This window comes from Peromyscus maniculatus, chromosome 1 (genome assembly GCF_049852395.1).
Source record: "Peromyscus maniculatus bairdii isolate BWxNUB_F1_BW_parent chromosome 1, HU_Pman_BW_mat_3.1, whole genome shotgun sequence".
Classification (NCBI taxonomy): Eukaryota; Metazoa; Chordata; class Mammalia; order Rodentia; family Cricetidae; genus Peromyscus; species Peromyscus maniculatus.
This window is the reverse complement of record NC_134852.1, coordinates 4,500,991-4,515,117: the sequence shown is the minus strand read 5'-3', so window position 1 is coordinate 4,515,117 and position 14,127 is coordinate 4,500,991.

Genomic DNA, 14,127 nt, shown 5'->3' with positions numbered 1-14,127 from the left:
CAGCCTGGGATACATGAGACCCTGTGAGGAAAAAAGGAAGCCTTGAGTGAAGATGTTAAAAGTGGACAAAGTGCAGGGCAGTGGTGGTGCACGCCTTTAGTCCCAGCACTCAGGAGGCAGAGGCAGGCGGATCTCTGTGAGTTCACACCAGTCTGATCTACAGAGCGAGTTCCAGGACAGCCAGGGCTACATAGAGAGAAAAAGAAAAGAAAAGAAAAGAAAAGAAAAGAAAAGAAAAGAAAAGAAAAGAAAAGAAAAGAAAAGAAAAGAAAAGAAAAGAAAAGAAAAACAAACAAACAAACAAAAAAACTATTTTATTGCATTTATTTGTGTCCAGGATGAAGGACACAAGTGTGTGGAAGTCGGAGGAAAATCCATGGAAATCACTTCTTTCTTGAGCCACTGTTTGGATCCTGGGAACTGAACTCAGGGAGTCAGGCTTGGCAGCAAGCACCGTTATCCACTGAGCCATGTCAGTGGCTCACATTTTTAAGTGTGTGTGTGTGCGTGTGCATGCGTATGGGTGTGTGGATGTTGTGGGGGGGTGTGACTGTACATGCTGGTCACAGGACCATTTGTGGAAATGTTCTCTTCTTCCATCATTTAGAGTCTGAGGTAGTCAGGTCTGGCTGCAAGGACCTTGACTCCCGAGCCGTCTCCACAGCCCCAGTTACATTATCTAACTCTTCCTTGTGAACCCAGTTCGCTTAGTGTGGGGGCTTGACTCATTTCCAATATGATAAATGCATTTAGCAACTTTAGAAATCAAGTAGATTTCCTTCCTGCCCTGTCCCCCAGTGCAGCCCACGCCTTCAAAACAGACGACTTCATCCTCTTCAGTTTAAGGATGACAAAGCTGCCATCTGTTAATCCAATCTGCATTGTGAGGAAAGGAGACTCACTTCACCATGTGAAAGCCCCTCTCCCGCTTCATCGGGGGGAATTTCCCAGGGTCTCACCGGGGCAAAGCAGCCACCAGAACTTGTGCCTAGCCTAGATTTTGGCAAATTAAGACTTTGAAAACCAGGAAAGGAGAAACGCGTCTGAGGATGCTGAGTAAATCACGGGAAGCCTCGGGAAGACTAGAATCAGGCCCAGGAATTTTGTCAGAAAGCCAAGTGTAGACAGCCAAAGAAATGCTTCCTAAGTCACATTGCAACCACAGCCTGCTCATGAGGCTGCCTGTCACGAGCAACTCTGTTCACAAGGCCCCAGTGACACTGGCCTATCATACTGTCACCCTGCGGCTGCTCTCCAACATTTCCAGACTTCTTTGTATCTTCCTTCTCTAATGGCCGTGGTTCGGATAACAGCTTGAGTGTGTCCCCCAGAGTCAGGCACTGAGTGAGCTCAGTTTTAGGCCTCTTAGGTGGGTGTGGTAGAGTTGAGAGGTGGTGGACTATTAAGAGATTAGTCACCTGGGACACTGTCTTCAGAAAAGATTAATGTAGCTCTTGTGGGGCCTCTTCTCGGTTCCCCTGAGAGCATCGCTGTGTGAAGAGGAGCGTGGTAGTACAGGTCTGTAATTCGAGTGCTCAGGAGGTTGAGGCAGTAGGATCCGTTCATGGTCAGCCTTACATATGAAGAGTTGAAGGTCAGTCTGAGCTATACGAGACCCTGTCTCAAAAACAAAAATTCTGAGTAAAAACACCACAAGAATTGGAAAGCCAGCCAAGAGAGGTGGCACACGCCTTTAGTCAAAGAACTCAGGAGGCAGAGGCCAGTGGAACTCTACGAGTTAGAGGCCAGCCTGGTCTACAGAGAGAGTTCCCTGTCTAGAAAAACTCGAAAGAAAAAAAAAATGAAAAAAAGAAAGAGAAGGGGAGAGACAGAGAGAGAATGAGAGAGAATGAATCTAAAAGTCAGTAGAAGTTGACACCCTTGTAGTAATTTCCTTTTCCTTTTCTTTTTCTTTTCTTTCTTTCTTTTTTCTTTCTTTTTTTCTTTTTTTCCAAGACAGGGTTTTTCTGTGTAGCCCTGGCTGCCCCATAGACCAGGCTGGCCCCAAACTCAGAGATCTGCCTGTCTTTGCTACCTGAGTGCTGGGATCAAAGGCGTGCAGCTGGCTACTTAGCAATTTTCAGCAATGTCGATCTTTGATATTAGCTACAGTTACCCTGTTACTCCCTTGGACTTTTCTTCTCCTGGGTCTCACTGAAACTTTGTGTCCTTTGAACACCAGTGTGTACAGTCCCACCTTGTTACAATCCTACCTTGTTCTGACCCTGGTTCGAGCCTTTTACTCGTAGCTTTCCTGAGTTGAACTGTTTTTTCATCTCCACATGTGAGTGATTTGTTCTATGTCAGATTTGTTTCAGCTCCCATAAAGTCTTGCAGGTTCATTCATCTTGTGACACATGACTGTAACCTGTGGCCGGATGTGGTGGTTTATGCCTTTAAGCCCAGCCTTTGCAAGAAAGAGGCAGGGGGTTCTCTGTGAGTTTAAGACTGACCTATTCTACATACCAAGTTCCAGGACCAGCCAGGGCTACATAGAGAGACCCAGTCTCAAACAAGCAAACAAACAAACCCCTAAAAACATGGCAGGAACTCCCTCCTTCCTTCCTCCCCTCCTTCCCTCCCTTCCTCCTTCCTTCTTCCGTTTATTTCTTTCTCTTTATACTGAGGATGGACCCCAAAACCTTACTCTACCAGTGGAATATATCCCCAGCCCAGCTTTTTTTTTTTTTTTTTTTTTTTTTTTTTGGTAAGGCTGAATAATAGCCTTACCAAAATATATATCTCTGTGCTGTTAGTCCATTCACCACTGGATCTCTTGGCTGCTGAGACTAGGGTCTACACAAACATAGGATGCCAATTGTCTCTTCCATCCACTGCTTTCATTTCCTTTGGATATATACCCAGAAGTCGGATTGCCTCATCATATGGTGGTTCTATTTTTAATTTTTTAAGGATTCAGAAATGATAACATTTAAGGCAAGAGCTGAAAGATAAAGAAAAGCCAGCAATGGGGAAGATCTCAGGAAAGGCTGAGCATTCCAAACAGAGGACAGGGTTGACATAAGGGTCCAGAATGTGGAATCCAGAATGAAAAGCCCAATATCCCGGAGATCAGTGTAATGGAAAGCGGAGAGGGAGGTGTGATGACCGGGAAGCTGAATATAAAGCAGGCCAGGACATGATTAGGCATCTGGCCTTTGTTCAAGTCTAAAGGGAAGTAATTAGAGGCAGGAAATGACACAATTCCATTTCTGGTTTTGAAAGAACTTGGTTTTTTTTTTTTCTTTCTTTCTTTTTTTTTTTTTTGGTTTTTTGTTTGTTTGTTTGTTTTTTGCCTTTGTTTTGTTTTGTTGCTTTTTCAAAACAGGATTACTCTGTGTAGCCCTGGCTGTCCTGGATCTCACTCTGTAGACCAGGCTGGCCTTAGACTCGCAGAGATCCACCTACCTCTGCCTCCCAGGTGCTGGAATTAAAGGTGGCATCACCACTGCCCCGCTGAATGAATCTCGCTGTAGCAAAGAAGTGAGTGGAAAGATGAAAGGAAGGAGGCCGATGTGCTGGGGCACTTGGGACCGTAGCTGGTGGTCTCCCATGGGTGGCCAGAAGGCAGTCTGGTTCTGTAAGCGGTAAGGAAATTCCTTGATCTGGAAGTATCTATTATAGGGATGTCTGGCTCATTGTAAGCACTGATGAAACTATGAAGAAAATGAAGTCCCTGTCTTGGTAGTCACAGGGGAGGCTGATGACAAGCAGCTATGTGGCTAAAACTTTTTCTCCTCTCTGCTCCCCTCCCCTCCCCTCCTCTCTGCTCCCCTCCCCTCCTCTTTCCTCCCCTCTTCTCCCTTCTCCTCTTTTCTCCCTTCATATTTCTTTCTTCTTTATTTCCTTTTCTGTTATTGGGATAAACACCACAAACCACGTATCTCTGTGAGTTCGAAGCCAGCCTGGTTTACAAAGCGAGTTCCAGGACAGCCAGGACTGTTACACAGAGAAACCCTGTCTCGGAAAACAAAACAAAACAAAAAACACCACAAACTAAAGCAACTTGGGGAGAAAAGCGTTTATTTCTCTCACACTTTCACATCACAGTCCATTATGACGGGAAGTCAGAACTTGATGCCGAGGCCGTGAGTGAACCCTGACACACAGACACACACACACACACACACACACACAGAGAGGGAGAGAGGGAGAGAGAGAGAGAGGGAGAGAGAGAGAGAGAGGTAGCACCACTCTGCTTACATACACATTGTGAGGATTCACGTGGGAATTAGACTGTGAGTTATGGAAGCTGGCCGAATCATCCTTACATGTGTTCCCATGTGAAACTCAACAGGAAGACAAAGGGACCAGCTGCAAAAATGGGAGATGGGTGTGATGTGGGGAGGCCACAGATGGAACCATATCTTGTCTCACTACCTCTATTGTTTTTTAAATGTGATTTTTTGTATAACATACACGCCACAGGACTGTTCGGCGACTGAAGGATTTAATGAGCATAAAGCACCTAAACCATTGCCTGACCTCCCAGGCAAAGCTGGACTCCTGCCAGAGCTCTGCCTCAGGACACATTAAATCTGGGAACTAAGGAAGGATAATAAGGGCTGGTGAGATGGCTCAGCCATAAGAGCACTGGCTGCTCTTGTGGAGGACTGGGGTCCCACTCCTAGTACCCACATTTGAGGGCTCCCAACAACCTTTAACTCCAGTTCCAATGAATCTTTTACCTTCTTTTGCACTCCAGGGCCATTGCACACGTGTGGTACACAGACATACTTGCAGGCAAAACACTCATACATAGAAAAGAGAAACAAATCTTTTTTTAAACGACTAATAAAGTTGGGCATTGTCCATGCCTGTAACCGCAGCACTCTGGAGGCTGTCGTAGAAGGATTATGAAGAGTTTGAGGCCAGCCAGTTAATAACACATCACCCCCCACCCCCACCCATGGCTAGCCTGGAAACCACTATATAGAATGGGCTGGACTGGAAATCAGAGAGCCACCTGCCTCTGCTTCATGAGTGCTGGGATTAAATGAGTGCCCCACCACACCTGGCTAGGTAGTGAGTGTGAGGCCAGTCTGAACTACGTAGTAAGTAAAGAGAAGAAAAGAGAAAAAGAAGAGGCGGGAAGAAGAGATCTTTCTTTGAGATGCTAGCTGACTCGTGTCCCTCAGGCCTTAACTTTTAGAGAGGCGGAATCACAGGAGGTGGGCACAACCATGCCTGCCTCTGAGGAAGCAAGCTTCTCTTCTGCCTTTCTATTTGTTGTAATCGTCATCATCATCATCATCATCACCATCATCATCATTATCACCATCATCATCACATCATCATCATCACCATCATCACCATCATCACATCATCATCATCACTATCATCATCTTTTTTTTCTATTGGTTGGTTTGTTTGTTTACTGGAGACCAGGTCTTTCTATGTAGCCCTGGCTGTTCTGGAACTCACTATGCAGACCAAGCTGGCTTCAGATTCACGGAGATCCACCTGCCTGTGCCTCCCCAGGGCTGGGATGAAAGGTGTATGTCATCTAGCCTGGCCACTTCCTTCCTTTCGTGTGTGTGTGTGTGTGTGTGTGTGTGTGTGTGTGTGTGTGTGTGTGGTGTTTTATGTCAGCTTGACACAGGCTTGAGTTATCTCAGAGGAGGGGATCCCAGTTAAGAAAATGTCTCCATAAGATCAGGCTGTTGGCATAGCCTTCAAGCATTTTTTTGGAGCAGGGGTGGGGGGGGAGTGGGGGGTAGGGAGGTGGGGGTGGGTTTTGTTTGTTTGTTTGTTGTTTTTCTGAGACAGGGTTTCTCTGTGTAGTTTTGCATCTTGCTCTGTAGACCAGGCTGGCCTTGAACTCACAGAGATCTGCCTGCCTCTGCCTCCAAGTGCTGGGATTAAAGGCATGAGCCACCACCACCACCTAGCCTGCATTTTTTTTTTTTTTTTATTGATAGATGTGGGAGGGCCCAGCCCATTGTGAGTGGTGCCATCCTTGGGCTGGTGGTCCTGGGTTCTATAAGAAAGCAGGCTGAGCAAACCATGGAAAGCAACCCCAGCAAGAAGCACCTCTCCATGGCCTCTGCATCAGCTCCTGCCTCCGGGTCCCTGCCCTGTTTGAGTTCCTGTCCTGACTCCCTTCAGTGATGGACTATGATGTAAAAGCTTGAGCCAAATAAACCCTTTCCTCCACAACATCCTTTTGGTAGTGATGCTTCCTCATAGCAACAGTAACCCAAACCAAGACAGTGTAGGTAGCTGCATGAATATATGTGAACCATATGCACACGGGTGTCTGTGGAGGCCTAAAAAGGGTGTCTGATCCCCTAGAACTGGAGTTAGAGTTGATCATAAGCCACCTGATGTGGGGGCGAGGAACCAAACATGGGCCGCAAGTGTTCTTAACTGCCAATTGGCCCACAAGTTCATGACCAGCCTGGGCTACATAATGAGTTCTAGGCTAGCCGAGGCTGCAAAGACTCTGTCTCAAAAAAAATGAAGATATTCATGTGTAACAGGGATTGCTAAATGGTCTCATTAACAAAAAAAAAAAAACCAGAGCCAGATATTGGGGTGAAGCTGAAAGATCAGAGGAATAGAACAAGCCAGCCACAAGTTCTTACTGCTAGGAAATCCTCCTTTAGCGATTCATGTTACAGTCATGACTCACAGTTCCCAGGCAGAATGGTGACACTGTGCCAGGCAGGGTTCCCTGAGGCAGCACTTAGGCAGGTCAAGAGGCAGAGGGAGGGGCTGGAGAGGTGGCTCAGCAGTTAAGAACACTGGCTGCTCTTCCAGAGGACCTGGGTTCAAGTCCCAGCACCCACAGGACAGCTCACAACTGTCTGCAGCTCCAGTTCTAGGGGATCCGACACCCTCACACATATCCATGCCCACGAAAACACCAATGCACATGCAATTGAAAAAGAGGCAGAGGGCCGGGCGGTGGTGGCGCACGCCTTTAATCCCAGCACTCGGGAGGCAGAGCCAGGAGGATCTCTGTGAGTTCGAGGCCAGCCTGGGCTACCAAGTGAGATCCAGGAAAGGCGCAAAGCTACACAAGAGAAACCCTGTCTCGGAAAACCAAAAAAAAAAAAAAAGAAAAAAAAAGAAAAGAAAAAGAGGCAGAGGGAACCAGGGAAGGTGTAGGCAAGAGGATCAGCCAGTTTGAATTACTTCAGAGAGCCCTGCAGCATAATGGTATTTTTGGTCCTCTGGGACCTGCCCTGGCGCCACAGCAACCCTGGGCATGAGAGCCTAGTGGAGCAGGTGTCACTGGGTATGGGCTCTGGATTGTGTAACCTGCAGAGGAATAATTGCCTCTAGCAAGCTGTTTACCATATAGAAATTTCTTAGCTTCGGAGGGGCAGAAGTAACAAACCCAAGTGTCAAAAATCAGCAGTAAAGAGCCAAGCCAGACCTGGCGGTGCACACCTCTGCACTCGGGAATCTCTGCACAGGCGGATATCTGAGTTTGAGTTCGAGGCCAGCCTGGTCTACAGAACAAATGCCAGGACAACCAGGGCTATACAAAGAAACCCTGTCTCAAACAAACAAGCAAACAATAATAGGTCCTGGAGTACTTTTAGTCACGTGGCTAGCTGTTAGTCTTAGCCATGCAACCCTCTAAAATCTGCACTATTATTTCATTCTGAATAAAGTTATCTTGTGACTTCTGCAAAATCAAAACAAAATAACTAAAAAAAGAAAAGAAAAGTTGCAGGTGGTGGTCAGCACCTAAGAGGCAGAGGCAGGAGGGTCTCTGAGTTCGAGGCCAGCCTCATCTACAGAGCAAGTTCCAGGACAGCCAGGGTTGTTACAGAGAGACTGTCTTGAAGAGGGAAAAACAAACAAACAAACAAACAAACAAAAATGCTTAATACGTCACATTCCCTCTGGGGAACAACTGCCGTGGCTTGGAACAGTTTTGGTTGGGGTCAGGGGACAGTAGTGATAGCTACTGAGATGAAGTCCAGACAATCTTATTAAACATCCAGCCAGCTCTAACAACCAAGAATCGCCCAGGCCCGGTCGGCTAGGCCAAGAACGAAACTAACAGCATCAATTTTCCGCAGCCGATTTATTGCATAGTTTCCTAATTCGGTAGACTTTCCTTCAGCTTCTTGTTTGAGCCACGGTGATATCATCTGGATGCACTCAGGCCCTGCCTTGGAGACAGTCTCCAGCCCTTGTAACTGCTGACTCAATCACTCCCCCTCCCAGATATGATAGAGCGCCTGCCTCGGAAGTTTGAAGCATGGCATTCCCAACACAAAATCAACGGGTTGGGATGGTTTCTCTCTAGAAATCTAGCATTAGGGAAGTGGAAGCAGGAAGATTAGAAATTCAAGGTCATCCTTGGTTGTAGTGGGTTTGAGGCTGGTCCTGAAAACAAGAGACTCTCATCTAAAAACTGGCTGGATAGATAGCTCAGCCATGAGGATCGTGAGCCCTCCTCTTCTAGACAACTGATTTAATTCCTAGCACACCTACATGGTGGTGGCTCACAACTGCTGGTAATTACAGCTCCAGGAGATCCAATGCCCTTTTCTGGCCCCTGGGGCAGCTCTTCACATACACCTATAACTTAAAATTATAAATAAACAGGGCTGGAGAATTGTCTCAGTGTGATGATCGCTCAGTGGTTAAGAGAATTTGCTATTCTTGTGAAGGACTTGGGTTCGATTTCCAGCACTCACATGGAGGCTCAGAGGGAGAGGGAGAGTTCACGTCCTCCCTTCCCCCACTCCCCCCTTCCTTCTCTTTCTCCTTAACTAAAAATGTTGAATGTACGTGCCTGTACCATCTGGTATTTCTGATGTTTTGGTCCATGGTGCAATAACCTCACAAACATTTTCTAAGTAAACGATCAGTAGGATTTGTTGGGTTGTGGTTTTTACAAGTTTTGTTGGTTGTTGGGTTTTCGTTTTTCTGACAGGGTCTCCTAGGCGACCCAGAGTGACCTACCTGCCTCTGTTTCCCCTGTGCTGGTGTGACTGGTGGGTTTCTCCCTCTGAGTGCGAAGGATCTTAGCATGAGCCCTTATGGACTTATGTCTCTAAATGCTAATGCATGAGCTCTTAATCTCTTAAACTGCTGGCTGACCTTGTGAACCGGCTTTACTCTCGGATGCTAATTACTGGCTTATGGTAATTAAGATCCCCTTCACCACCACCCCCTTTAATTTGCACTTGATCATGTTTTATTGAGGTCTCCACACTGCAGATAACGCCTTTGTTCCTTACGACGACGACGACGACGACGACGACGAGGACTTCTATTTATTCCTATTCACTAACTGCAGCCAGGAGTGAGTCACTTAGTGGTTTATAGGCAACGTTTTAAGAGGCTCACTTCCTCTGTTAAGGCTTGGTCTCTGTTTGCACTTTCTCTGTTCCATCGCCCCCTGCTGAGTTCCACAGTCCTCTGCAAGTCAAAGGCCAGCTGGGTTTGGCCCTCCAGATAGGTTCAGAAGATGGTCTCTAAAGCCCAGAAAGAGCCTGGGATGTGACTCCCAGGGCAGAGTATAGCTTCCCTGCATGGCTGGGTTTGATCCCAGCATCTCATAAAGAACCCAGAAAGGAGTATACTTCTACATCCCATAAGAAAACTGTTCCCGAGCTGGAGAGACCGCTCAGCGGGTTAAGAGCACCAGAAGACCCAAGTTCAATCCCCAGCACTCAAATCGCAGCTCACAACTGTCTGTAACTCCAGTTCCGGAGGATCTGCAGACATTCTCACACAGATATATGTGCAAACAAAACATCAATGTACATAAAATAAATTTTAAAAAAATTTTAAAAAGAAAATAGTTCACTTTTGATTATTGCTATTCATGGAAATGCCAACTAAATATCTTTCTTTACCAGGCTCTTAATCTGAATATGAAGATTATTTGAGACTTCAGGTGTAGTGCTTGTCCAAGGACCTGCAATCAATCCCCAGAACCCTTGTAAAAAGCAAGGTGTGAGCCGGGTGGTGGTGGTGCACGCCAGCACTTGGGAGACAGAGACAGGCGGATCTCTGTGAGTTCAAGGCCAGCCTGGTCTACAGAGCGAGATCCAGGACAGGTGCAAAGCTACACAGAGAAACCCTGTCTCGAAAAACCAAAAAAAAAAAAAAAAAAAAAAAAAAAAAAAAAGCAAGGTGGTACCACACACCTTTAATCCTCAGGTGGAGCTCTGAGTTCGAGGCCAGCCTGGTCCACAAAGTGAGTTCCAGGACAGCTAGGGCTATACAGAAAAACCCTGTCTCAACACATACACACACACACACACACACACACACACACACACACACACACACACAAAGCAAAACCAAAACAACAACAACAACAAAAAACCAAAACCCCCAAACAAACAAACAAATCTTTAAAAAAATAACTTTTTAGGAAATTGAATGGTGTCTAAGGAATGACACCTCAGGTTGTCCTCTGGCCTCCATGTGCACGCGTGAACACACACACACACACACACACACACACACACATGATTAAAATGACTAATAGTCTTCAGTAGCTTTTGAGGATGAAAGAAATCGAGGCTGGAGAGATGACTCCATGGTTAAGAGCACTGGTTGCTCTCTCTCGTAGAACCCGAGTTCAATTCCCAGCACACACGTGGTGGCTCTCAGGCATCCACAGTTCCACTTCTAAGGAATCTAACGCTCTCTTCTGACCTCTTCAGGCACCAAATACATGTGCTGCACAGACAGACAGACAAGCAGGCAAAATTCCCATACACTTAAAATAAAATAAATAAATTGAGAGAGAGAGAGAGAGTTGGAAAGATGGCTCAGAGGTTAAGAGCACTGGCTGTACTTCCAAAGGTCCCGAGTTCAAGTCCCAGCAACCACATCACATGGTGGCTCACAACCATCTGTATGAGATCTAGTGCCCTCTTCTGGCCTGCAGACAGAACACTGTATGTATAATAAATAAATAAATCTTTTAGAAAGAAAAAAAAAAGAAAAGAGAAAGAAATAATTTGTCTGGGTAGAGTTAGCTCTGTAACTTGAGTTTCAATTTAATTGCATTAAAAAGATAACACCATTATGTGATTTTCTCTGTGTAGTTTTGGAGCCTGTCCTGGAACTCACTCTGCAGACAAAGCTGGCCTCGAACTCACAGAGATCCACCTGTCTCTGTCTCCTAAGTGCTGGGATTAAAGGTGTGCACCACTACCCGGCTTATCATTCCTTTTTTAAACAATTTATTTATTTTTATTTTATGTGCATTAGTGTTTTGCCTGCATGAGAGGGTGCCAGATCTTGGAGTAACAGACAGTTGTGAGCGCCATGTGGGTGCTGAGAATTAAGCCCAGGTCCCTTGGAAGAGCAGCCAGTGCTCTTAACTGCTGAATTATCTCTCCAGCCCCTATTTATTCCTTTTTTTAACACTGGGGAATCAAACCTATGGTCTCATGCTTGGATGGCAAACACTCTACCAACTAAGTTTTGTGTACAGTTTTTAATTAATTAATTTTGAGACAGAGTCTCTCTATGTAGCATTGGCTGTCCTGGAACTCATTCTGTAGACTAGGCTGATCTCAAACTCATAGAGATCCACCAGCTTTACATAACATTTAAGTCTTGGCAAACCAGCACTTCAACTCCAACTCCAGGGATCTAGTGCCCTCTTCTGGCCTTCACTGGCCACTACACCCACAGACACATACCCAGATCTCGCAGATACACATGCATACACACAATTTAAACAAAACCAAATCCTTTTAAAAAATGGGCTAAGGCGGACAGTGGTGGCACACGCCTTTAATCCCAACACTCCAGAAGCAGAGCCAGGTGGATCTCTGTGAGTTCAAGGACAGCCTGGTCTACAGATCGAGATCCAGAAAAGGCACAAATCTACACAGAGAAACCCTGTCTCTAAAAACAAACAAACAAACCAACCAACCAACCAACCAACCAACCAAACCTGAAAGGGCCTGGGGATTTAGCTCAGTGGTAGAACACTTGCCTAGCAAGCACAAGGCTCTGGGTTTGGCCCTCAGCTCTTGGGGAAAAAATGGGATAAGGAACTGAACAAAGAATTCTCAGAAGAAGACATACAAGTGGACAATATATTTTTTTAACGTTCAGTTTCCTCAACCATTTTGGGGAAATGCAAATTAAAACTACTTTGAGATTTTTATCTCACCCTAGTTGGAATGGCTATCACCTAAACAAACAAACAAATGAATAAATAAATAAATGACAGCAAATGCTGATGAGGATGTGGGGGAAGGAGAATATTTATTCATTGTGGGGGGTGTAAAGTGTGCAGCCACTATGTAAATTATTCTGGAAGCGTCTTTAAAAAATGAAACTAGAGCTATAACATTATAGCTATATCACTCCGAGGTGTGTCCTCAAAGGATTCTATATTCTCCCAGGAAGATCCTTGCTTATCCATGTTCATTGCTGCTCTATTCGCAACAGCCAGAAAATTCGATCAGTACAGATGTCCATCAACTCACGAATGGATCATGAAACTGTGCTACATATCCACCATGAAATTGTTTGGGGCCATCAAGAAAAATAAAATTATGAAATTTCAGGAAAACGGGTAGGAGAGAAAAAGTATTATGTGAGGAAACAGCCTTAGGAAGACTGATACTGCATGCTTGCTTCCATAGGCAGATCCTGCATTCTCAATTATTTAAATTAATTACACACGCACGCGCGCGCGCACACACACACACACACACATTTATGTGGGCGTGAGTGTGTGTGTGTAGAGCCTAGGGAACTAGAATGGGGCCATAAGAGAGGGAGAAAGGAGCCTTTAAGGGTTAATTAGGGGGTTAAGTAGAACCCATATGATAAGAAAATGGTTGTGGAAAGTTTCAAGGGGAGATGGGGGAGAGGAGGAGAGGTGAGAATCAACCCAAGCTAAAGATGTACAAAAAAGCCATAAGGAGGCTGGGGAGATGACTTGGTGGTTAAGAGCACTGGCTGCTCTTCCAGCTCTTCCAGAGGACCCGGGTTCAACTCCCAGCACTTGCATGGCAGCTCACAATGGTCTGTAACTCCTGTTCCAAAGGATCTGGCGACCTCACACAGACATACATGCAGGCAAAAGACACCAATGCACATAAAGTAATTTAAAAAAAAAAAGTGATAAGAGTGCCAGGCATGGTGGCGCACGCCTTTAATCCCAGCACTCAGAAGGCAAAGGCAGGCGGATCTCTGAGAGTTCGAGGCCAGCCTGGTCTACAAGAGTTCCAAGACCTGGGGGCTGCGGAGATGGCTCAGAGATTAAGAGCACTGGCTGCTCTTCCAGAGGTCCTGAGTTCAACAAAAGTACTGCATGAGTGAGCTGGTCCCAGAACAAGGTTATTAAATGAAAAATTCCTATGTTCCTATGTGTGCTACCTTCCCTATGAGTCATCCAGGGAAGTCTCTTACACCCTCTGAATCAATACAGGCTATTGATATTACTATTGTTTACTATTGATTGCCTACCAGAACTAGGTGGCAAGACCCTATTCCTGAAGGCACCACATACTCTCAGACTGGGACATCGAGAAAGCAATCTGAAACTGGATTGAAAGCTACCTCCCTGCTGGCTGACCATCAGAGTCCTCCCTGCTGGCTGATCATCAGAGTCCTCCCTGCCGGCTGACCATCAGTCTTTCCTGCTGGCTAATCATCAGAGTACTGGAAGGTGCTCTGTGGGATGCTGGGGAAGAAAAGTCACCAACGGTCTTCCTTAGCTGTGGACTGTGCATGGTGCATTTATTAGCATGAGATAAGTGCCCACTGGTGGAATGGTGGCAAGTTTGGGTTTTATTTATTTATTTTATTTTTTTAGATTTATTTATTTATTTTATGTATTATATGAGTGCTCTATCTGCATGTACAACTTTATACCAGAAGAGGTCGGCAGATCCCATTATAGATGATGATGAGCTACCATGTGGTTTTTGGGAATTGAACTCAAGACCTCTGGAAGAGCAGCCCCGTGCTCTTAGCCTGTGACTGGGGAGGTCATAGGCCCTAGTGAGGAACTTACCACTATGTTCTGTTTAGTGAGGATGAGATGCCAATCAAATTGCATTCTGTTTGGAGTCCCCTTCAGGGAATTGAACCCCGGTCTCTCGCATGACAGGCAGGGGTATTCACCACAATACTAACGAGGAAGACAATCAAATTACATTCTGAATA